General features: G+C 38.7%; 1 protein-coding gene and 1 pseudogene across 3 annotated transcripts in view; both read right to left on the bottom strand.

Annotated features, from left to right (window-relative positions):
• Positions 1–21,105, bottom strand: part of LOC129500191 (KRAB domain-containing protein 5-like) — a 75,906-nt gene extending 54,801 nt beyond the window's left edge. For all 3 annotated transcript variants that reach the window (XM_055310357.1, XM_055310358.1, XM_055310359.1), the window contains exon 1: positions 21,027–21,105. The gene's annotated coding sequence lies outside the window, so the exon portion shown is untranslated. The remainder of the gene's footprint in view (positions 1–21,026) is intronic.
• LOC129500197 (zinc finger protein 519-like) lies at positions 561–24,762 on the bottom strand (annotated as a pseudogene).
• Between the last annotated feature and the right edge of the window lie 2,010 nt (positions 24,763–26,772).

The following is a 26,772-nucleotide window of genomic DNA, read 5'->3' as shown; positions in this document are numbered from 1 at the left end:
TGAGGACACATCAGTATTTTACTGGACTGCCATCTGTTTTTCCTCAAATATCAGCTGGTAAAATATTTTATTTTATATTTTTATTTATTATTTTTTTGGTAAAATATTTTATTTATAATATGCAGGAAATTCTTAGTTTTAATACATGGAGAAGAATGATGTTCTGAACACCTTTCATTATAACTGACATTAATATTATAACACAAACAGCATCTCTATTTAGATTTTCTTCAAATACTGCATATTATATTGCCCTTCCTCTTCCATGGAAAACTAGATACGCATGAGTCCCACCTAATGAAACAGGGCATCTCATGTTTCATACAGCAATAATCAGACACATACTTTCACACACTAAGAATAAATGAATTTTCTGAAATGATCTGAGAGTAGAAATATATTAATATTTGCAAGTCACAAATCCCAGGTAGGATCAAGGAAAAAAAAGGATATATGGATATTAATTATACTTATGTAAAAAACTCCATCCACTAAATCTTTTCAAGCATAATAGCATATACATTTTCTAACATTTTAACTTTTTTATTATTCCTTGAGTATTTTTATGTAATATCTGAACAGATGGACTCATGTACTGCTTTCTACTTGATTTCTGTGATATTTATTGACATTTGATGTTCACTTACATACATTTCTAAATGTTTACATCTTTAAAGCTATTTCCTTTATGCACTCAGGTGTTTGCTAAAGTACATATTTAAAATAACAGACTTTCCTTATTTGTTATGTCTCTAGGGTTTGAATCTAGTGTGCATTTTGTGATATTTAGTTAAGGACCGAATTCCAATTAAAAGCACTACAACATTCCCTTCATTTTACAGTTTCCATTCTGTATGATAGCTATGATATTGAGTAAGTTATCAGTTCCAACTAGAGGCTTCTAATACTCTACATTGTAATGTTCCTCCTCAGTATAAATTCTAAGATGCTGAAAAGGGTTGAGAAGTTTAAAAGTTTTCCCATATTCTTTATAAGTTTTTTCCCAGTATAAATTTTGTGATGTTGAATGAGGCTTGACCTCTTATTAAAGACCTTGCCAAATTCTTCATATTTGCAAAATCCTCTCTAGCATATATTCTCTGATGAGGAATCAGGGTTTAACATTGCTTAAAGGCTTTACCACATTCTTAACAATTTTATGGTTACTCTCCAATATGAATTCTCTGAAGTAGAGTAAGGGGTGAGTAGTCCTTAAAAGTTTTCTTATATTCTTTAAATTCATAAGGTTTACTCCACCATGAAATTTGTGCTAATAAGTAAAGGTTGAACAGCAATTAAAGGCCTTCCCACATTTTTTACTTTGGTAAGGTTTTCCTCAAGTATGAATTCTGTGATGTTGACTCAGTGTGAGTGCTGGATAAAGGTATGGACATATTCTTTACATGTCTAAGTTTTCTCTCAAATATGAATTCTATGATGTTGAGTCAGGTGTGAGTGCCGTTTAAAAGCCTTGCCACATGCTTCGCATATGAAAGGTTTCTCTCCAGTATGAATTCTGTGATGTTCAGGAAGCTCTGATTGCTGGCTAAAGGCCTTGCCACATTCTTCACATTTGTAAGGTTTCTCTCCAGTGTGAATTCTGTGATGTCAAGTAAGGTTTGCATGCTGGTTAAAGGCCTGGCCACATTCTTTACATCGGTAAGGTTTTTCACCACTGTGAATTCTATGATGTTGAGTAAGGTTTGACTGCTGGTTAAAGGCCTTGCCACATTCTTCACATTGGTAATGTCTCTCTCCAGTATGAATTCTGTGATGTTGAATAAGGTTTGAGTACTGGTTAAAGGCCTTGCCACATTCTTCATATTGATAAGGTTTCTCTCCAGTGTGAATTCTTTGATGTCTAATAAGTGCTGAGCGCTGGTTAAAGGCCTTGCCACATTCTTCACATTGGTAAGGTTTTTCACCACTGTGAATTTTGTGATGTTGAGTAAGATATGAGTGGTGAATAAAGACCTTGTTATATTCTTTACATTTGTAAGGTTTTTTTCTAGTATGCATTGGCTGTTGTTGAGATAGTGATGAGTGCCAGTCAGAGGCTTTGCCACATTCCTTAGAAATAGAAGTTTCCTGTCCAGTACCAACTGTGTTATATATATTTAGTCCTGATTCTTGACTAAACATGTTCTCATGTTTATAACATCTGTATGAGTTTTTTTCCATGTGAATTCTCTGATAATCACCAATACTGAAGAACTGGTTACCAGATTTCCCACATTCATTATATTTATAAAGATTCTCTCCCACAGGGCTACTCTTATGTATAATAAGTTTGGAGCTTTGATAACGAACTTCCTCACATTTATCACCATCATAATGGTTCTCTGGAAAATGAATCCTCACATGTTTATTTACATTTGAACCCTGGTTAAATTTTTTGTCAGATTCACTACATTGAGCAATTCTGTTTTCATTGAATATATTCTGATAATTTTGTAGAGTCAACTCCTCCGTGAAAGACTTCTCAAATGGATCCCACTTAGCACTTTGTTCTTCATTTTTAAATCTCTGATTTTCAGAAATATTTGACTCAAAGGTCAATCCAATCCTACTTTCAGGATGGTTCAAATGATTATTTTTAGCATGGACTAGGTAACTTTCCAGATTTTCCAACTTTTCATTCTGCAAATATGTATGTTTTACCATTTGATTTGAACCCTTGCTTATAGAAACACATTGCTTTGCAGAAGAAGCAGACTTAAGAAGGGATGTTTTCCAAAATGTTTTATAACCTTCATGACATCTTTGATGCCCTTTACTCTCCCCATCATTTTTCCAGTCTATCATTAATTGTATATCCTCAAGGGCACTATGTTTATATCTACCCACTGCCACGTTTTGCAAAGAAGCTTCTATGCACAGCTTTGGCAGGAAACTCTGGGTGCCTTTTGAAGATACAGCTGAAAGATATCGAATAAGAGAAAAGTAAAATCATTCCACTTACTAATCTCAGATGAATATAATGAAAATTTCTAATACAGAAAAATAAAATCAATCAGAGAACTTCAGCAAGATGGCTGAGAAGGAATCATCAGGACTTCATTCCTCCAGAGACACATAATCTTGCAGACAATGTACGGATAACATAGCCTAACAGATAGTTGTGTAGTACTGTAATGTTGTAGCATACATCACTTTCCCATACCTAAAAAATCAAGAAAAGTACCATTTGAGCCTACAATTATCAGCAAGAAGGAAATTTAAACTTAAAATACAAATAAACAAAATAAGATATAGCAAAAATAGAACAATATCACCAATAGGAAGAGTTGGTTTTCCGAAAAGAGCAACAAAATTGACATACTTTTAACGAAATCAAGTAAAATCGAAAGAGAGGAGGCCAACTAAAATTAGAAGTGAAAGCTGACACAGGATAACTGACACCATAGAAATAAAAAAGTTTTAAGGTGATGATGGATAATTATATGCCCATAGGTAGATAACCAAAAAAAGGTGTATAAATCTGACAAAATATATAACCTGACTTCAGCATGAAAAAAAAAAACAACAAACCGTGATCTACCAATACTGAGTAGATTGAAAAAGTAATTTTAAAAATGCCCAACAAAGAAAAATCCTGTGCCAGATAAATTCACTGGATAATTTAAACAAACATTTAATGAGAAAGTACTTGAACTCTCCTCCAACATTTCCAAGAGGTAAAGAGAAGGAAAATTATCAAACATTCCGTGACACCAGCATTACCACATTAACAAAGCCAAGGATGACACTACAAGCAAAGACCACCTTAAATAGTGAGGTAAACTCCACAATAAAAGGAAGCAAAGTGAATCAGAAGCACATTTTACTGTTCTATAACATGATCAAGTGATAATTCTTCCTGGAATTCAAGAATGTTTCAACATTGTGAAATCTATACATTTAAGACTGCACATTAATAGAATGAAGATCAAACATTACAGGACATAATAATTCATACAGAATGAGGGTGCCTGGGTGGATCAGCTGGTTAAGCATCTGCCTTTGGCTCAGGTCATGATCCCAGAGTCCTGGGATCAAGCTCAGCTTTAGGCTCTCTGCTCAGCGAGGAGCCTAATTTTCTCCCTCTCCCTCTGCCCCTTTGCCTACTTGTGCTTTCCCTGTCAAAAAAATAAATAAAATCTTTAAAAAATATTCATGCAGAACAAGAACATGAACATATTGGACACTGGTTCTTGATAAAAAACACTCAATAGTAGGAATAGAAACAAACTACTTCCACCTAATAAAGACCATATATGCACAAAAATAGAAATCTAACATTTGATAGTAAAAGACTGAAAGCTTCTCCTCTCTAATCTGATTCTCTAATCAGAAACATGGTAATAAAGAGACTTCACCACTTCCAATCAACATAGTACTAGATATTCTAGTCAGAACAATCGGGCAAGAAAAAAATACATAAAAGGAATCCAATTGTAAAGAAAAGGAAAACTTTCTGCTTACAGATGACATGATCTACAGAAAACCCTAAAGAATCCTTATTTTTATTTTTCAGCTATTTTATTTTTTGCTCATCACTTCTATTGTTTATTTCTGCAAATTTCCCCTACCAGACATTCCATTTTTAATACTTCATGGTATAAGTGGTTGAACTAAGAAATAAAGTTCAAATAAACATTACACCGCAACAAACTACAAAAATGAAGAAACAACTGATATTTAGCTGAAGAAGGAAATAAGAAAGAAAAATCAGAAATTAATAAAATACTGATCAGAATAAATAAAACACTGAAAGTAATGCAATCTCTAGCAAAATCCCAATGCCATTTGGGAAAGAACACAGTCCCTCCTAGCATTCATATGGATGTCACAGGATAATAGAGACAGAGAACAATCTTGAAAATAAAGACTTTGGGGCACCTGGGTAGCTCAGTGGTTAAGTATCTGCCTTTGTCTCAGGTTGTGATCCCAGGGTCCTACGATCAAGTTTCTCCCATTTCTCCCCTTGTCTCTCCCTGTGTCTCTGCCTAGGTCTCTGCCTGTGTCTCTCAAGAATAAATGAATAAAATCTTTAAAAAGAAAAGAAAATGAAGTATTTGTTGGTGGCACCACACTTCCTGATTTAAAACATAGTGCAAAGCCATAGTTATCAAAATAATGTCTATAGAAACAGAGAATAGAATAATGGAAGGAAATAGGTGAGCTAGAGGTCTATTTCTCCACTGTTAATGGGTATGACAATGAACTGAAGATATTGTTAAAATTCAGATTCTGGGGCAGCCCCGGTGGCTCAGTGGTTTAGCGTCGCCTTCAGTACGGGGCCTGATCCTGGAGACCCGGGATTGAGTCTCACATCAGGCTTCCAGCATGGATCCTGATTCTCCCTCTGCCTGTGTCTCTGCCCCCCCGCCCCCCGTGTGTCTCTCATGAACAAATAAAATCTTTAGAAAAAAAAAATTCAGATTCTGATTTGGATGTCTAGGAAAGGTCTGAGTTTCCCACACTTCTCACATGCTAACAAGTGATCCCAGCATCTTCCTCTAAGAGCCATACTTTTCAATAAAAAAAGATGAAATCATGAATGATTCTGAACTTAAAGAAAATTGTGAGGATGCCTGGGTGGCTCGGTGGTTGAGTGTCTGTCTTTGGCTCAGGGTGTGATCCCAGGATGGAGTCCAATCAGGCTCCCTGCAAGGAGCCTGCTTCTCCTTCTGTCTGTGTCTCTGCTTCTCTCTGTGTCTCTCATGAATAAATAAATAAAATCTTAAGAAAAAAATAATATTGTGGAAATTACAATTTTTAAAGATTTTATTTATTAAATAAAATAAAATAAATATTTTATTTATTTATTCGAGAGAGAGAAAGAGAAGTCTCCATGCAGGGAGCCCGACATGAGACTCCATCCTGGGACTCCAGGATCACACACCGGCCAAAAGGCAGGCACTAAACGGCTGAGCCACCCAGGCGTCCCTACAATTTCTAATACAAAGAACAGAAACAACAATTCTTGAACATATTACTTTCCACCACATAACATTTTAACAATTTTTCATAAATCCACCCATGAATCCACAATAACCTATGAGAAGAGAATTGTTTTTTGTCCTTCAAAAACTATCTTGGCAAAACTTCAGTAATAGTAGAGTCTGAGTTTTACCCCAGATTGTTTGACATTGAATTTGTCTAAGAGGAAAACACATATCAGTATACAGAGGCAACTCTAAAAGAAGGTTCATAGTAGGTTTGAAAGTGACAATGGGAATGCAAGCACAATTAAACCAGAGAACATAAGAACTAAAAGATGTAAGTGAGCATAAAACACAAAAATTACAAAGTGAATAAAAAAATAAAAGTGATAGGTGAAGTATTATTTATCGTCAGGAAACTAAGAAATGTCTTCAGTGGCATAGAACTTACCAATCTATTTGTGGATGAAGGTTTTTTGACTTGCAAACACACCAAGAGACAAACACACACATTGCTATAACTGAAGTACCTATTGTTTGTGAGTTTCCTATTGCATCGAAAGTTTTTGTTTCATTTACCTTTGTACCGAGTTTTATTTCACAATTTTAAGACAGTGGAACATATATGATAAACACTGTTTTCTTTCTCTAGAGCAACACAGAAGAGCTAAGGTAAAGTAGGTCTGTGACATGAGTACAGAACAAAATGGAAACTTGCAGGACCTAGGCTGACTGATTTACAATCTCCACTTCAAATACCACTATCTCCAGTAAACACAGGAGAGATCATTTATTTTTCAAAGGAGATTACAGGGCCTGGGTGGCTTATAGGGGTTGAGCATCTGCCTTGGGCGTGATCCCGGAATTCCCGGATCAAGTACAGCATAGGGCTCCTGCAGGGAGCCTGCCAGCTTCTGCCTCTCTCGATGTCTCTCATGAATAAATAAATACTTTTTTTTTTTTAAAGGAGACTACAAACAAAATGAAACAGAGAAGAGAATTTCCAGATTGAGATGATTTATGCACATCTTTCAGTAAATTCTCCCTAGACACTTACTGATAAATGAGAAAAATTATTAACCTTAGTGGAGGGATCTGACAAAGAGAACAGAGAAAATGAAGTGCATAAACCTGTTAATTGGTCACCCTGGTGTCAGGTGCCTAACATTCTTCAAAGATCATATAATAAGTACTGTGAAATAAATGCTCAAAACAACAACTAAGTCATAATCTAAATGTAAACATGAAAACACCCTTATTATTCAACTATTAAGTCCTATGTAGGACCCACACTCTGTAATTTGTAAGTATGTTTAGGCTTTCCGATGTGAACACAGGCTTTTTCACAGGCTCCTCTTTGCATTCTAATGAGCTGAATCACAAAGGCTTGGTCCAGAAACCCTTGACCTGGGAGCTTAGCTGATGTATGAGAATTGTGGAGGGCGCCTCATCTTCTGGAGGTGCCCTGCCCTCACTTAATAATGTCCTCCAGCACAACAAGTAGTTTTGATACAAGTCCTAGTCCTCATGCTGACCAATGTCCTCTCAAATTGTTTTTGTTCAATGATGACATTCTTCTATTCTAACCTGCGAGTACCCATAGCAAGGTACGTACCTCTGTGTATAAACTTTAATGATCTAGAGGCGCCTGGATGGTTAACTTGGTTAAGTGACTGACTTTGGCTCAAGCCTAAACTTAGGGTCCTGAGATTGAGTCCCCATTTGGAGCCCCACACAGAACCCAGAGTAGAGGTTTGGGATCAGCAGGAAGTCTGCTTATACCTCTGCAACTCCTCCTGCTCATGCTCTCTTTCTCTCAAATAAATAAATAAAATCTTTAAAACGAACAAAAATAAACTTATTGACCTAGTCAAGTGAAAAAGGACTAGGCAAAGTTCATCTAATGCCAGAGTTTAATCTATGGTTCCTTACCTCATTTATCTTTAAGGTTTAACCAAAGAATCATAAAAATTGATTCCTTTCTAGCTGGTGGAAAAATAGAAGGAAGAGGCACATCTCACATGGGAACCAAGAGACTGAAATAAGTCTGCATGCAATCCAGCTTCAATTCAAAGAAGAACACCAACTATATTAAAAAAAAAAAAAAAAAAAAAACCAAAAAAATACTTCTATAATCTGAAGCATACTAAAAGTTCTGGGCAATCAAATCATGAGCACGTAGGTTCCAGGCAGAATTCCAGGCCTGCATCACAGAAGACAAACAGTTTTAAAGGGTTCCTCAACATAGGGAAGAGGACAAAAAGGTGAGCCTGGAGTCCTTTCCTCCCTTCGCTTTTCATTGAAGCTAACGTGACACCCCTACCTAGTGAACTTGATCAGCTACAGCTCTCTGAGACTCATTTTATTTATCCTTCTTCCAGTCATCATGCCAAATATATTCTTGGAATAGCTCCCTCTTTGACAAGTAACGCAGGTGCAACCTACTCCAGGTGAAATGCAGGAGTTTTTAGCTTAGACCCTAGAGAGTCTATAATAGTCTTTAAAAAAAGCCAAGCTTGGGGGCAGCCCCGGTGGTGCAGCGGTTTAGCGCCACCTGCAGCCCGGAGTGTGGTCCTGGAGACCCGGGATCGAGTCCCATGTCAAGCTCCCTTCCCTGCATGGAGCCTGCTTCTCCCTCTGTGTGTGTCTCTCATGAATAAATACATAAAATCTTTCTTAAAAAAAATGCCAAGCCTGGGGCAGCCTGGGTGGCTCAGTGGTTTAGTGCCTGCTTTTTCACCCAGGGCATGATCCCGGAGACCGAGGATCGAGTCCCACATCAAGCTCCCTGAATAGAGCCTGCTTCTCCCTCTGGCTGTGTCTCTCCCTCTTTCTCTGTGTCTCTCATGAATACATAAATAAAATTTTTTTTTTAATGTCAAGCTTTTCCTATACTTTTATTAATTCCACTACTTCATGCTACGGGATTTCTTCTGTTTTCCATGCAAGCCTCCTCCTGGATACTGACTTTGCCTAAAAATCAACATAGATGGGACAATCAGTTGCACTTTCCAGTATCCCCAAAAGAATCCACTTATACAGAAAAATCTCCATGAGACATGTGGCCTTTATTACGTACATCTTAATGGTGAGAAAAGAGAGACAGCACATTGTGGGAAAAACAATTTAAGAAGCTCTCACAAAAATTACCGTTCTTCAAAAAAAAAAAAAATTACTATTCTTCCATTTATGTCTTGGGCTATGAGGACTCTAGGCTCTCCCGTGTCCTCCTATTCATTTCTCCATACTTCCTGACACATTCTCCTCTCTGCCAGGTCCTTTCCTTTCTCAACAGTCTACATTTCCTCCATTGTGTTATTTATAAATTTGCTTTCCTAAGTCTATAACCTACAATGAATACCTAGGATTAGCTTCATTTGGAGAGTAGATTAGCTTTCTTTACATACAACTTCTGAAGAAAGCAGTTCAATATATGTGTATGAACATATATATATATATATGCACATCTGTGTCTATTTTGTTTTCTATTAAAGTATACTTGACATACAATATTACATTAGTTGAGGTGTACAACACATTGATTCGACAACTCTTTAGGTTCTACTGTGCTAATATGTGAGCTACCATCTGTCACCATACAACAGTATTGTAATAGCATTTAGGGCAGCCCGGGTGGCTCAGCAGTTTAGCGCCGCCTTCAGCCCAGGGCGTGATCCTGGAGACCGGAGTATCTCTAAGAGCTGAACATATCTCAACATATTTACCAACAATTTGCTCCCACATATATAGCCAGTAGATACGTGTGTATGTTCCATTCAAAGATACAGCTCTTACATGCCAGAACTATTCATGACAGTCCTACACTGAGAACCATCCACCTGTCCATTAACAGAATGATGCAATTAATTGATATTCACAAAATGGAATCCTATCGATCCATTCTAATGAAAGATGAACAATATGCAGAAAATACAGTTAAGTTCACAAACGATAAGTGGAAAAAAAAAAGCCAAATACCAAAGAGTTCTGGTTGCCTGATTACTTTTACATGAAGTACAAAAGGAGGACAACAAACTCTTGCCTTATGTGTTAAAGAAGTGCGAGCTTTGCGGGAAGTTACTGAGGAGCTCAAGGAGAATTTTATTTTATTTTTTTTAAAAGATTTCACCTATCCATTCATGGGAGACACCGAGAGAGAGGTAGAGACACAGGCAGAGGGAGAAGCAGGCTCCACGCAGGGAGCCCGATGTGGGACTTGATCCGGGGTTTCCAGAATCAGGCCCTGGGCCAAAGGCAGGTGCTAAACCATTGAGCCACCCAGGCTGCCCCTCAAGGGGAACTTTAGAAGACAAACAATATTCTGTTTCTTGATCTCAGTGGCTTATAGAGAGATGTGATCAGTTTGTAAAATTCCATTGAGCTGTTTACTTATGATTTCCACATATTACTTTACTTAAAAAAAAAAAAAACAAACCCTCATCAAAACAACAGAGGTAAGTAAATAGATAAGTATCACAATGTACATATACCGACAAGTTGAAATTAACAGTAGGGTGTGATTACACACTGTGCCTAGATTTAAAATGCATTTTTTTAAAGTATGCGTTAATTTCTAGTTAAAGCAATATGGTACTGAGTATACAGAGTTCACAGAAAAAGAATAAAATGTATAATTATTTTCTTAAAATACACATAGGAAAACATTGCATACAAAAAATTAAAAAATAGAGTGTAAGGATAAACATAAAAAACGTGGTAAATCAAAACCCCATTATCTCCACTGGAATATTAAACATAAATAAACGAAATGTTTCTGATAACACTAAACTTTGCTTGAATATGTTCCACAGTAATTTTCCTAAAGCAGTAACAAATATAGGAGGAAAGAATGGGATAAAAAGAAACAAAAACATCCCATGTAGGGATGCCTGGGTGGCTCAGCGCTTGAGCGACTGTCTGGCTTAGGGCATGATCCTGGAGACCTGGGATAGAGTCCCACATCAGGCTCCGTGCAGGGAGCCTGCTTCTCCCTCTGCCTGTGTCTCTGACTTTCTCTCTCTCTCTCTTATGTATGAATGAATGAATAAATAAATAAATAAATAGATCTTTATTAAAAAAAAAAAAAAAGGAAGGTTTAGTGATTATCTCAATATTGGTAGAGTCAGGGTTTGAACCTGGATATCCTACACATCACCCTGAGGTGCCCAGGTCAAATGCCCTTCCAGAAGATGACTTGTGCTTAGATTATCTTTCCTCTTTGTCACTCAACGAACGGTTCACTGTGAAGTCTTCACATACAATGCCTCCATGAGACTTCAAACTGGAAATTCCAGCCCAAACCACACACATGTAGCCCCAGTGTCTTTCACTTGTCTACCAAGAACTAAACACAGAGGTCAAGTATCCAATGTGAATACATAGGAAAGGCACAGCACACACACAAGTCCACTTTCACACCTGGGAGAACCAGGATCACATACCTGTGGATCTGACTACATTTTTCATAGACTAACGCCCTTCCTGAGCAACACAACTATATATGTGTCCCAAGACACTGGGTCTCAATATGTGTTCCCTAAACAGGCACCTGAGAAGAAACAGGAAAGGAAATGTAGGGGGCTGTACCCCAGAACTATAGACATGGTAATGTGGAGATAGGCACAATCGAAGATTTACAGATTTTTCCTCCTAGTGAATCTGATCCAGACTACATTTGACAGCCTCTGCAGGAAATAAGTCACAGGTAATCCCTGAGTTATCCACAGGTAAGTCACTCTTAAAAACCTTCATGCTTGTGGTCATGTTAGTATTGTGACATATACACACACAACATACACAACACACATTTTATTTATTCGAAAATGAATCCAACTCTAACAGAGTCTGTCTTGGCTTCCTCCTCTTTCACTTCTCTTTTCTCTCAATACCCTCCTTGAGCTTCCTGGGATCACCCCAAATACACTGCTATTCATACTCATAAATGAAATCCAAATTATAGTGAACTGAAATTTATATAAATTTTTTTAATTTTTATTTATTTATGATAGTCACACACACACACAGAGAGAGAGAGAGAGAGGCAGAGACACAGGCAGAGGGAGAAGCAGGCTCCATGCACCAGGAGCCCGACGTGGGATTCGATCCCGGGTCTCCAGGATCGCGCCCTGGGCCAAAGGCAGGCGCCAAACCACTGCGCCACCCAGGGATCCCTAACAGATGGTTTCAAGGCAAAGTATGATTCCCTTTCTGTTGGATGCTGGGAAAAGTTCAGAGAATAAGACACATTTGCAAACATCTTAGATGTCCATCTGTGCTACAGTTATATATTTGTACTTAGACAGGCACCTATGACAGAGTGTTGGTCAATGACTCAGTGAGAGTAGTACCTTAGGGAGGATGATCTTCTCCGAACAAAAACAGAAAGGCTTCAAATCAAATTTCTTAAGGCCCAGCGTGCTTGGGTGGCTCAGTCAGTTAACTGTCTTCCTGGATCAAGTCAAGATTCCATGGTCCCGAGATTGAATCCTGCATTGGGTTCCCTGCTCAGCAGGGAACCTGCTTCTCCCTCTCCCTCTGCTGTTCCCCTTGCTTGCGCTCACTCTCTTTCAAATAAATTTTTTAAAATATCTTAAAATTTCTTAAGTCTTATCTGATTTACACTGCCCGTTTGCTCTCTGGATCATGGTTTGAAGCCTGGTGGTGGGGCAGGTATTTGGGGGACATGAGAGAGCAAGTATAAGGCACAATGCCTACAGGTAGATATATCAGAAAGAAGAAATGGAAAAATGAGAATATACTCTAGAATATCTGAGCCACTTTATCAGATCTGAGAATCTACCTACTCACTGTTTTCATAACACAAAATAAACATCTTCTTTTCTATATATACACAGAAATCTTTTCATGACAAAGCTGACAACCATGATACAGCTACTGAAAAATAAATTATTGCCCCTGAATTGAACAAATGTTAAATGTGAGTATAACATGCTACACAATTTTATTTCATCAATTTCTACAAGTGATAAAAATCCTCTCTCCACTCAGATCAGGATAGGTGTAAGGATGGCATGGGCTGTGAAACAACACAGGGACATTTAGCCTAAAAACTGGGTAGGCTGTTTAAAGCAGAAAACACTCCTTGCCAGTGACAGGAGACCTGCTTCCCAACTAATCAGTGCCTTACATGCAGTCCAGAGCACAGGACTAAACTCATCATGGAGTGGAGTGGAAGTAAGGGAGGTCCTTGCAGCTGCAGGTCAGAAACCTTGGGAGGTCAACCATTTCTACTAGATCAGACCCATGTTGGGGTTACATACCTGGGATACTAGTGCTTTGTGTAACCACAAAATGCATGCCTTGCTGGTTCTGACTAGTAGTGGGCAGCCTTCTTCATCTTCAACACCTACTCTGTCATGTAACATCTTCAAACTATGCCCACAATATTTAAATCATCCAATATCCCCTCTCCATCCACCATCACACAGCTGGGCCTGGGAAAGTATAGTTTCTGTCATCCAACAGCAACTGGTCCTCAGGACAACCAGGGAACTCATTAAATCACAAGGAAAGGATCTGACTTCCCTTAACTCAGAAAACCACTATATTTCCTAGTCCCCATCTCTGTCACATTTGCACACCACAAGTAGGTTCATAACACCTTACAATGACCAAAGTGAGCTCCCTACCAGATCTTTCCTCACATTTCAAGAGTTCTCCCTATTTGTTATAGGACTTATCTTCTTCTCAAACTGTATCATCCTGTTCTTCTGTCTTTACAACTCTCAGTGACAAGTTCCTAAATTAAGCCTGTGGCCCATTGATGGTATTTTCCTCCTCTTCCAGGGTAGTGGTGACAACATAGTATTTAAATATCAGATATGGGGGCAGCCTGGCTGGCTCAGCGGTTTAGTGCTGCCTTCAGCCCAGGGCCTGATCTAGGAGTCCCGGAATCGAGTCCCACATCAGACTCCCTGCATGGAGCCTGCTTCTCCCTCTGCCTGTGTCTCTGCCTCTCTCTCTCTTTGTGTGTCTGTTATGAATAAATAAATAAAATCTTAAATAAATACATACATACATACATACATACATACCAGATATGGCTTCAAATTATTCTGTCACCAACCATTTACCATTGAATTTAAAAATTTCAAACCAATCCTAAGAACCTATAAGGGCCTGAATGGCTTATGCTGGAGGCAGAGAGCAGTGAAACTGGGGTCTCCAATAACAGGAAGGAAGGACAGACAGCTGTGATGTCTACATCACTGGAATAGAGATGAGAACACCGAAAAACTGGAGAAGATTGGAAAAGAAAACAAGTAAAATTTATCTTTCTAGATTCAGAGTCATGATTGAAGTCTTAGTGTCCATTCCCCACATGAAGAATTTATGCCAATGATTCAGCCTAGACACCTTCTATTTCCTACCATGGGCTGTATCATCCTTCATAATAGAAGATGTTTTCTTCCTAACTTTAGAACATCTAAGCACCCAGCACTGTATCTTGTTTGTTCCCTTCAAATATATGTTAAAGCAACCAATGACTTAGGAAGTCTCCAAGTTTCCTAATTAACTTGCTACAGAAAAGTATACAACTTGGATCATGCCACTTTCTTGAAGAGAAAAGAATAACTAAAGAAATCTTGCTTAGGGTTCTTTTTTTTAAAATATTTTATTTATTTATTCATGAGAGACACAGAGAGAGGCAAAGACACAGGCAGAGGGAGAAGCAGGCTCCACACAGGGAGCCCAATGCAAGACTTGATCCCCGGATCTGGGGTCAGGTACTGAGCCAAAGGCAGATGCTCAATGGCTGAGCCACCCAGTCTCCCACTTAGGGTTCTTTTAAGGGAAATGGATAAATTAAACTACATGGAATTTAATGTGCTCATTGTAGAATTATGCCTGTATTCAAATTTATTTCTGAATTTCATATGAACCATTCATAAAAATCTGTGAGCAAGTTGTCTGAGCAACGGTTCCTGAACACTGGAACAAGGAAAACAGAGTACACATCCTATATGACTTATGGTTAGGTAAGAAAGACAAGATTTGCATGCAAGATTTTCAAACCAAAATACATGATATTTAGGGGAAATAAATTCTATACAATGTAGAGAAAATGATTCCTGTTAAGAATCTGTAATATCTGTCTTTGCAAGACAATCATCAATTTTGAAATTTTGAAATTATCTCTTCGGATCCAATATTCCCCTTCCTTCTGAAGATATAGGTGTGTACACACACACACACACTCACTCTTACTTATCCCTAGTTAGTTTACTCCAAAATGTATCTTTAGCTTAATATAACATATTGCATTCTGTGCACATCAAAACCATAAACTTCTGTGTTCCATATGCTCACAAAAATAACATAAACAAAGGAAAATATGGGGAAAAAGTTTTAATCTAGTGATTGAGACTTCTGTAGGTATACCTTATATTCTATTACTAGTGACTTTGTTCAACTAGCAGTAAAGTAGAACCTCTGTGCATTAGATGGTGAACCATTATTAGTCATAGATCCTGGAAGGTGTACATAATATACCTTGAGGGACAATATGAACTGGTCAAGACTGAGTGCAGGCAAAGAAAATGGAAGGAACTGGGGCAGATGTCTTTCTTAAGGACCATAGCTGGTGGGTTTGGAGTTGCTGGGCCAAGTCTAGAATGCACAATTCGAACCCAAATGAGTGGAGTAAGGTAAACTGTGGGACTCTTCTTTAAAGGGTACTCATGGTAAATACACCGGGAGTGGACACTCTGCCACAAAGGCCACTGGGAAAGTCATATCAGGAACTTATATTTGTCTGACTTTGGGGGATGTTATCTGGTATATTTACTATTAGGTGGAGCTAGAGTCAGTTCAAAGACCCTTCAGGTAGTCTGATTATACAAATTGGAATACAAATCAACAGTATCACATATTTGTCTACCTACACTCTCAATAATATTTCTATACCATCCTTCTTAAAATTTAAAACACCATCACATCCCAGCAGTTACAAAAAGGAAGAAAAGTTATAAAAATAAATGTGGGGAAAATTAATTTCAAATAATTTGAGATTTAGGGCCATTGGGAAAAAAGGTTGTGATCCCGGGGTCCTGGGATCGAGTTCCTAGTCAGGCTCCCTGCATGGAGCCTGCTTCTCCCTCCGCCTGTGTCTCTGCCTCTCTGTGTCTCTCCTAAATAAATAAACAAACAAACAAATAAATATAGTCTTTTAATAATAATAATAATAATAATAATAAATCTTTAAAAAAAGAAGAAGAAATGATTAACTGTTAATGTTCCAGGTAAAGTTTCAACAATATGGTATTTCCATGGTAAAGTACAAATGGTTTTAAGTTTGGGGGACTCAAATTATACAGATTTTCAATTCTAAAGGGGGTTGGGGCCCCTCATGCCTGCACTACCCAAGGCTAAAATGTAATTGATCTTGGTCATTTAAATTTTATTTTTCTTTATAATAAATACTCTGATTTAGAGTCATGTCTGAAACATGGTATTGACTTAGTGCTTTCTGCTGGGAATACTCTGATTTATTTAGGCTTGCCTTTCTATTGCACATACTTAGCAAGTTGTTTACATCTTTAATATTTTTGTCCTTTATAAAGACTCTTTTTTCCTGAACTGTATATTAGAAAAAAAGGTCATTCATCAGTCATTACATTCTTAAGTTTTCTATCTAGTATGCTTTCTCTGATGTTGAGTAAAGGTTCAGTTCTAGTAAAGACTTTACCACTATTCTTGACATTTGTAAGCTATCTCCCCAGGATGTATTATCTCATGTTGAATACTTTTGATGATTAATTAAATGCTTTACCACATTCCTTATATTTGTAGAGTTTCATATATTATGCATTCTCCGATGCTCAGAAAGTTTGTAGTTCTGCTTGAAGACTTTGCCACACTTTTTAAAACATTTGTCAGCATTGTCTGCACTATGTATTACCTTAGATTGGTAAGTTTTGAGAGACAGTTGAGGTATTTGCCATTGTTTACATTAGTAATATTTCTTACCATTATGAATTGTCTGCTTTTGAGTGAGTCATGAAGATTAGTTAAAAGGTTTGCCACACTACCTTTTTTAGTCTTTGCTTCAGTAAAGATACAATGATGTACAATAAGATTTGAGCTATCATAAAAACTTTGCCACATTTATTACTATGATGCTAGTTCTCTGGAAACTGAATTCTCTGATGTTTATTAGGATTTGACCCTTGATTGATGTTTTTCCCAGATTCATCGCATTGGTAAGTTTTGTCTCCTTTATAAACACCTCAGTAATTATGGTTGATACAGTGTTAACCTAAGGCATTCCTAAGTGCACAACACATAAAAACTTGCTCCAAATTAAGTATTATGTGGTAACTATCACACAGTGATGTTTGGATAAAGGCAATGATGTTTCTCAATATTAGAGTTTGCAACAAGGAAGGTTTATATGTTGGTGGAAGAATAATGAACCTTCTGAAAAGGATTTCTCAAATCAATCACTAATAGAATTTTTATCTTCATTTTTAAATGTCTAACAGTCAGAAATGTATCAGTGAATGATTAATCTTATATTTAAATCCTCTGAATGAAACTTTCAGCATGTGGGACGCCTAAGGTGGCTCAGCAGTAGAGCATCTGCCTTCGGTTCAAGACATGAACCTGGAGTTCCAGCATCGAGTCCCGCTTCAGGCTCCTGAATGGATCCTGCTTCTCCTCTCTCTGCCTAGGTCTTTGCCTCTGTGTCTCTCACGAATAAGTAAAATCTTAGAAGAAAAAAAAAAGGAACTTTCAACATGGACTAGGTGACTAAACAGAATTTTTATATGTCCTTCCAGAGAATATGTTATGTTGAAAAAATGGATTATTGTCCTGGGGCTCAAGGACATTGCTCTGTAAATATAACTGACATAAGCTGGGGTGTTTCCCTGAATGTGTTCTATGCCTCATTTTTTCTGGCAGGAACGATTTCATTACGGCTAACTGTCCCACTAGGGTTATATCCATCATAACATCCTTCCTGTCCTCCACTACCCCTCCATCACCTTCCCAGTTATTCATTAAGCATAAATACTCAGGGCCACAGTTTCCCATATCACTCTACAAAATGAATCTTCTTTGCTGGTCTTTGCCAATAGGCCTTGGGTGTAATGGAAAGACACAACTAAAAGATACAAAATAAGTTATCACACTCACTAGACTCATGCATACATGTTAAAATGCTAATGTGCAAACTTAATATCCATCATAGCACATCAGATGAATGGAGAAACAGGAACCACCAAGATCTTCCTCTCCTCCATGGAGACAAAAATGGACTAAATTACCGTTTTCAGTGCTCCAGAAGCCAGTTAGAACATAACACCCCACCCCTACCCCGACAGGTACAGATGAAGAAAAGCCACATCAAAGAGACAAAGAAAATCTGTGACACTTGCCCAAAACAGTAGCTCACCGTCCCTGACATTCCATAGCTACACTGTGAGAAAAAACTTATCTCACCTCAGGAAAGAAACAAATGAGTGACCTGTATGTTCAGTGATCTGGCTTCTTGGTTGCTGCCTCAAGAGTTTGTTTCTGTCGTGCATGACATGTAGACAGAGGGAATGACAGCACCCTCTGGATGTACTGTGCTGGCTCCTCAGACCAAAGGTGAGCATTTGTTCAACCAATGGAGAAACTACAGAGCTGATTCATATTTGAGTTAAATTCATGCTGTCTAGAAATCTATTGAGTTGAATATTGTCATCCTCTAATAAAACACACAGGTAACAATGATACCGCTACTAAATAATACTGTGGAAGGTCCCACACAAAACGAAGCACATTATTATGGAATTGTAGAACCAGAATAAGACATAATTTAACTCAAAGAATTCCACATGAAAATAGATGAATTTTGGGGTGCTTGAGTGGCTCAGGTCATTAAAGTCTAACTTTAGCTCACTTCATGATCTTGGGGTACTGGGATGGAGCCTAGTATGGGGATTCTGCTTATTGCTTTTCCTTGTTCTAATAGATAAAGTTTTCAGGGATGCCTGGATGGCTCAGTGGTGGAGCATCTTCCTTTGGCTCAGGGCGTGATCCTGGAATCCTGGGATCCAGTGCCACTTTGGGCTCCCTGCATGGAGCCTGCTTCTCCCTCTGCCTGTGTCTCTGCCTCTTTCTCTGTGTCTCTCATGAATAAATAAATAAAATCTTAAAAAAAGAAAAAGATAAAGTCTTCATAAAACAATGGATGAATTTTTAAAAATAAACATTTTATATAAACTATGATTACGTACCCATGAAAACCAAGCATTTAAAATTATTGGCATGTATTCATTGACAGTAAAATTATAAAGAATATATATTAAACTATGCCATGAAAAGTTCTAATAGAAAATTTTTATGAATAGGCACTTAAAAGACATTTAAAAATGTATTACATTATTAATATATCCCTGCTGTTACACAGAATGCAAGGCTACAATCCATTCTTTAGAACCAAGCACTGATATGGCTCAGTCAGTTAAGCATCTGACTCGACTTTGGCTCAGGTAGTGATCTCAGGGTTGTGGGATGGAGCCCCATGAGGAGTTCCATGCTCAATAGGTAATCTACTTGGGAATTTGTCCCTTTCCCTCTACCTCTCCCTCTGACTCTACCCCTCATCATGCTACAACTCATGAACTCTCCCTCTCTCTCAGTCTCTTAAATAAATAAAACTTTAAAAAGGAGGAAAATAAGAACCAAGCACCAAAATAATAGATAGATAGATAGATAAATAAATAAATAAATCCTTCATTTCAAAACAAAGAAATACCATCATATTATAAAATATGCTGCAATTCTTTGTAAAAAATAACTATTTGGAATTAAATTCAGTTACATTCTGAGCAAAGTAGAAGAAAAGCCTAATGGTTAATTTTTCTGGATATAAAATTAAATTTATAAACAAAACTTTTTTTAATATGGAAATATTACTAATTATCCATCTTACTTTTTATAAACAAATGCCCACATCACATCACAACTTTTTTTTTAAGACTTTATTTATTTATTCATGAGAGACACAAAGAGAGAGAGACAGAGACACAGGCAAAGGGAGAAGCGGGCTCCATGCAGGGAGCCCAGTGTGGGTCTTGATCCCAGGTCTCGAGGATCATGCCCTGGGCTGAAGGCAGCACTAAACCGCTGGGTCACCAGCGTTGCCCCACATCACAACTTTTGATATAAGAAAATCAAAGATGAATGTCATGTATCACCTATGGCATTATATAAGGAATATTGGGAAATATACATTTACATTCTTTCAACACTGAAGAATGGAACACATACAAATTTCTAATATTATTTAATACAAAAAAATTAAGTTTAAAGTGAAATAGAGGATTAGATTTTCTCATTTTAGGGAGGTCTTTTATTATCTAATGAAATTACTGATTCTCGGGACGCCCAGGTGGATCAGGAGCTGAGCGTCTGCTTTCGTCTCAGGGCATGATCCTGGAGTCCTGGGATCGAGTCCCACATCAGGTTCCCCAAGAGGAGCCTGCCTCTCCTTCTGTCTATGTCTCTGCCTCTCTCTGTGTGTCTCTCATGAATAAATAAAATGTTAAAAAAAAAAAAAAGAAATTACTGATTCTCAATTTTATAGATGAAGATGAAAGCCACAATAACATTGGAAAGCATAAACCAGAAAACATGTTATATCTGTCTCCAGTGTTCTGGATTTCTGCACCAGTACCAAACCCCAATACACCTACAAGTACCCTGACACATTTGTCACGTGAAACAAAACAGAACTCACAAAGGGATTAGCATTGAGATCCTGAGAAACATGGAGATTTTCGCAGAGCCCTCAAAGCCATGCAGAAGCTCTCAGATTATGGAAACTCTCCCACTCCGGAGGTAGTCTCCTGGCTCCACTGTGGAAGTGATGGAACATCACTGGAGCTAGAGGAGAACCCTCAAAGAATAGACAGAACTTGATAACATTGTGTAGCAGGTGTCCCTCTTTGAAAGGGGAAAAACTCAACTATGCTCCTCAAACTAATTGCCATTCAAGGAGAGCTACTCGAACAAGAAGTTAAGGTCACTCTTCCTGCTTCACTTTGGATCTCATCTCTATCATCCACATCAATCACTCTCACCTACCTGGATGGAAGGGTACTGTCTCCTTTCTCTTCACATCCCAGAGCTGCTTCTCTTCCACCAAGAAAATGACGAAGTCTGGCTTCCACACAAGACCTGTTTATTAGAAAATACCAATAGGAATATTGCTAGAGATTTTAATTTTTAATCCAATAGAGGACATTGTAGATTTTGAGAAAATGACTTGCCAAATACATTTGATCAACAGCCCAATAGGAACACACAAGAGGAGTTTCAAATTTTCATATCATGACCTCCACTTTCAAGTACTACCAATACAAAAATAAGGAGTTAAAATTGCAGTTTATGACGGGGACAACACCATTTCTTGCCACTCACTGTTGTTTTGTTTTTTTTTTGTTTTTTTTTTTTTTTTTTTTTACTTCATGAGAGACATACAGAGAGAGAGAGAGAGGCACAGACACAGGCAGAGGGAGAAGCAGGCTCCATGCAGAGTCCGATGTGGGACTCAAACCCGGGTCTCCAGGATCACGCCCTGGGCAAAAGGCAGCGCTAAACCACTGAGCCACCCAGGCTGCCCCCACTCACTGTTTACAACTTACACTCATCTACAAAACCAATGATGTTCCCTTAAGAAAAGGGAAGGTAAAGCTGAAAAGGCCAGATTATGAAAATTTTTCTCTACATCTACAAACCCCTACTTATTTCCCTACTGCATGGATCCGAATTCTAGTCCTGCAAAGATTAATCTTCTTCTTCTTCTTTTTTTTTTTAATTTTTATTTATTTACGATAGTCACACAGAGAGAGAGAGAGAGAGAGAGAAAGAGGCAGAGACATAGGCAGAGGGAGAAGCAGGCTCCATGCACTGGGAGCCCGACGTGGGATTCGATCCCGGGTCTCCAGGATCGCGCCCTGAGCCAAAGGCAGGCGCTAAACCGCTGCACCACCCAGGGATCCCAAAGATGAATCTTCTAAGAGTTGGTCTTTAATGGAAGGAAAAAAATTCAGAGTGTGGTCTGGGAAACCTTGAAAGAGTCATCCTCACCCAAGAAGAGGAGGTGTCCGTAGTTCTCTAACATCACATCCCTGTACAGTTCCTGCTGAGTGTGGTTCAGGCACTCCCACTCCACCTGAGAGAATTCTATGGCCACATCCCTGAATGTCAGCAGTCCCTGCAATAAATACCACAGTTACCAAGTGGCCACAGACAGAGTTCAAAATGGTCCTGGAGAGGAAAGATGGAGTTAATGTCACCAGCTAAACCCCAAAACCTGACATTCCCTGATCACCTGCTTATATACTCTAATCTTGTCCCACATTTTACTTAATCTCTTCCTTTCACCTTAGCTTTTACTCTAGAGCAAAGACCCCAAGGTCTAGACTCCTGTCAAGGAATGGAAACTATCCATCTAAAGGTAATGATGGCCCAAAGAATGAGCTTGGGCTAGCCCAGTTTGAGCTTAACCTTTGACTAATACCTATGTAGAAGGACCAAAGAGTAACCCACGGCACTTTTACCTCATTATACTATGAAAATCTCCACCAAAGGAGAAGCACAAACCTCATTTACATAACATACAAAGAATATATACAAGTGTGTTTGCAAGTACCTGTGCGACCTTGTGCCAAACTCTATGGAAGATGATATTGCTGAATTTCCATCCTAACCCTAAATCAAAGGAAACCATTCCTCCTGGCTTTGAGTCTCTGCTTGGTAAGCTATCCCCTATGATCTCCTTATTGGCTGCAAATCAAGTTTCCTTTGTGTCACAACCCCACCTGGTATAGTTTCTATCTAGGACTCTATTCCAGGACTTTAATAAACTCAAACATATTAATTAAGCGATTCTTGTTCTTTGTCTTTGTTTTTTTATTTTTTCCCTGAAAATACAAAGTAAATAGAAGGGTAACTCTGTGACCTAAGTGTGCAGGAAAATAAAAATCTATAAGATGAAGGTCTGCCTTAGAACCTCCAGTCCTAGAAATCATTCTCTCTACTACATGAGAGAGCATTCATTGTCCAGTGGAAAGTGATGGGAGGAGCTAAGGGTCAAGCAAGAATTCTTGAGACATTTTTGTTGCAAAAACTTTTTATGACAGGACCCCTGGGCAGAAAGACCTATACTGTCCTTGAGAGAAGCCATTGATTATATACATTTAAATTGGGGGGAGCAGAAATAAAGGAAGTTTCTATAGGGATTTTCAGACATTAAAGATGACTTTCAGGATCCTAAAGGTCTGGCTATAGTCAAGGTGCTAGCTTTTTGCCTCTAGCAAAGCATTAACATTAAGGAAGTTGTGAATTTCTAACAGCTTGTTCTTATCAAGAGACTGCAAGTTGAATTTCAGTTTCTCTACATTTCTTTTACCTTTCTACTCCTTAAGGAAACTACTAGCAAGACAGTATCAGAAGAAAACGATCTCCACTTTACTTTGGATGATTTCTGCATATCACTCAGGAAGTAAATCCAACTAAGGTCCTTATGAATATTAAAGGGGAAAGTAGAAACATTATAAGGGAGAAATCTATCAGCACCAAACCAAGTCAAAGAAGGTAACATAAGCTCTAAGGAAACAAATTTATATCAGTGCTTAAGGCACACCAAAGGCCCTATATTACTGGTATGTTCTTATGGCCACCAAACATTAGATCAGAATATAAATTGATTTATGAGAATATACTGCGTTTATACAAACTTCAATCACATATAGTATATTTTAAATAGAGGATCATTTCCACAATCTAAAAAGCAAGACTCCCACTCCGCCCTCCCTTGGTTCCCCCCACCGAAGAATTTTCCCAGATACTCTGAGCCTCATACCCATTATGTTTATTTATACATTTTCTCCCTCTTGGTCTACACAAAGGTCAAAAAAGCATCCAGATGGGACTTAAATAAGAACTGCTTTTCTTGACTAATATTCCAACCAGACTCCATCAGCAATAGGAATGTTGGACTCAAAGACTTGCCCTGTGAATCTGTCACAAAGGGAATATTTTCAATACTTGCAGGACTTTAATTCAAAGGGACAACTGTTGATGCGCTGTTGGAAGCCGAGTTGGAGAGAAGGCAGAGAGGCTCTGGGATATAGGGAAGAAGTGTTCTAAAGTCATTTTTGAAAAGGTTTTAAACATCAGGTAAAAACATAAGGCAGAAAAATCAAAACTAGAGGAACCAGCATTTGCAATTTCTAAATTAATGGAATTCCAGGAGGAAAACATGATAGCCTCTGACCTCAGATGCAAGGCTTACCTGAGAACTGGCCATTTCTTCTTCTTTCACTTTGTCCTCTAGATTTCTTTCTCAGAAGAGATTCATGGGGAAATCACAGCTGCATCAGGAGAAAATGCCTTTAAAGCCACCAACAGAGCCTCTGCACCTCTAAACTGCTCTCCAGAAAGCAGGACTTTGAAATGCAGAAAAGGCCCCAAAACTTCCTAATCCTTTGCCTCAGGGGCCTTTCAGAAACTGAGTTCCTACGAGGAGACCAATCGCTGACTTTTCATTCTCTCCTTTCAGGGGCTTACCCTCCAACAGACTACAACAAATTCGGCTACCGCCTACGAAGGGTGTGCTGCCCGGACTTGACCCTCCAGAAATCACAGTAGGGGAGACCGGTTACCTCTCCTTGGCCAAAGCTTGCTCTCAACTCTCATAAAATAACTTGGAAGCCCTCATGCTTAAACCTGACCTCACTTAGAATCACCCAGAGCCTTTATTTAAAACAACACTGTCCTTTCCACCCACACCAATTCACGAAACATAGAGGGATCGCTCTTGAAACTCCACATAGTTATCCTACTGGAAAGCAAGTGAGAGAAGTGATCAGGCAAAGGAGAGTAACTAAGGCTATGATTGTTATCCAGATTTAAATCCATGCCTTCTCCACTGATCAGAATTTCTGGCACTTTACACATTCTGCCTCTTTCTGCTACACAGAGGGACATACTCTTACAAATGGGGCGTTCCCTTATAAATGAAAATGTCTCTCACAAAAGTAAACAAACTGGGTTTCAGAGCTTTTCCTTTGTCTGCAGTTTCTTTAAAATAACAGCAGAGGGGCGCCTGGGCGGCTCAGTAGGCTGAGCATGTGACTCCTGATTTCAGCTCAGGTCCTGATCTCAGTGTCATGAGGTCAGGGTCCACTGAGGAGGGAGCCTGCTTAAGATTCTGTTGCTCCACCTCTGCTCCTCTTCCCCCTTCCTGGCTCCTGCCCACAAGCTCCTGCTTTCTTTCTCTCTCTCTCCCCCTCAAGAGAAACGAACCAAAACACCACCACCACCACCCCCACAAAAACATAAGAAAACCCAAACCTGGTCTAAAATAATCTTTAAAGAGATATATTTTTTTGGTGACAAAATGATCCCCACTCCCCCGCTCCCGTCGGTAAGGAAATGTTGTGGGTTTTTTTTTTTTTTTAAGATTTTACTTATTTACTAATGAGAGAGAGAGAGAGAGAGAGAGGCAGAGACACAGGCAGAGGGAGAAGCAGGCTCCATGCAGGGAGCCTGACATGGGACTCAATCCTGGGACTCCAGGATCATGCCCTAGGCTGAAAGCCATGCTAAACCACTGAGCCACCCGGGGTGCCAGGAAATGTTTATTTTCATACATAACTGCAAAAATGGTTTTCCAAAGTGATTTTACTTCTTACTCTCTCATCAGCAACATATGAGAATTCTAATTCCTCATATTCACACTAAAATTTGGTTTTATTCCTTTTATTTTAGGAATTCTAGAAAATATTGAGTGGTTTCTCAATGTAAAATGTGACGTGGCTTACTTCAGCTATCCTGGTGACTCAAACTAAAACCTCTTAAGAGTATAAAGTTAAACAAAAATCAAATGGCTGCATTAAAACAACAGCGAGGCTTCATACTTTAAACCAAGTATCCTTTTCCCTCTCTTCGCCAAGCATCCTCTCCCCCCTTCTTAGCCTTTGTTTTCTGTTTTCAGGAATCCAGTACCACTCTGAAAACCTGGTGAGCAAGGCTGGCAGCACAGACACCATTCCTGTTGCAACAGGCCAGATCCTATACATGCCTGCGAAACCCCTCAGCCCCAGTCACAGAGTGAGCTTCTACTTCTGGGGTCTTCCCTTCCCGCATGCTCCTCCATCTGGCAAAGCTATATAAAGCTACTGTTCTTCATCCCCAACAGTGTCTTCAAGTCATATTTTTGCCCTAAAGCACAGAGGTCACTTTGTGACAACAGAATGATGTGCAGGAGAGGAAAACATTTTCCTCATCTGTTCTCAATTCTTTGGCCAGTCTGATAATTACACAGATGTCAGACAGATTCACAAGACAAAAGATATCTTAATTATGGGAACCCCAAACATATGAGGCAATTAATGGGCAGCCCCGGTGGGGCAGCGGTTTAGTGCCGCCTGCAGCCCTGGGTGTGATCCTGGAGACCTGAGATCCAGCCCACATTGAGCTCCGTGCATGGAGCCTACTTCTCCCTCTGCCTGTGTCTCTGCCTCTCTCTCTCTCTGTCTCTCATGAATAAATAATAAAGTCTTTAAAAAAAAAAGGCAATTAATGCGTATATGCATGCCACTGTCTCTTAAGAAGAAGAGTGTAAGGATTTAGAATTTCAAAAATGGGGAAGCATATCCACAGGAAAAAGGAAAGAGCAAATGTTTGTCAAGGAATAGGTTGCCACACCAGGCAGGTAACTCTTTATCATATAAAAAGTTAATCTCTGAGGCTCCGGGGTGGCACAGTTAAGCATCTGTCTTCAGGTCAGGTCATGATTCCGCAGTCCTGGGATGGAACCTCT

Source organism: Nyctereutes procyonoides, unplaced genomic scaffold (genome assembly GCF_905146905.1).
Source record: "Nyctereutes procyonoides isolate TBG_1078 unplaced genomic scaffold, NYPRO_anot_genome, whole genome shotgun sequence".
Taxonomy (NCBI): domain Eukaryota; kingdom Metazoa; phylum Chordata; class Mammalia; order Carnivora; family Canidae; genus Nyctereutes; species Nyctereutes procyonoides.
Note: the sequence above shows the minus strand (reverse complement) of the source record. Positions and strands in the feature narration are given on the sequence as shown.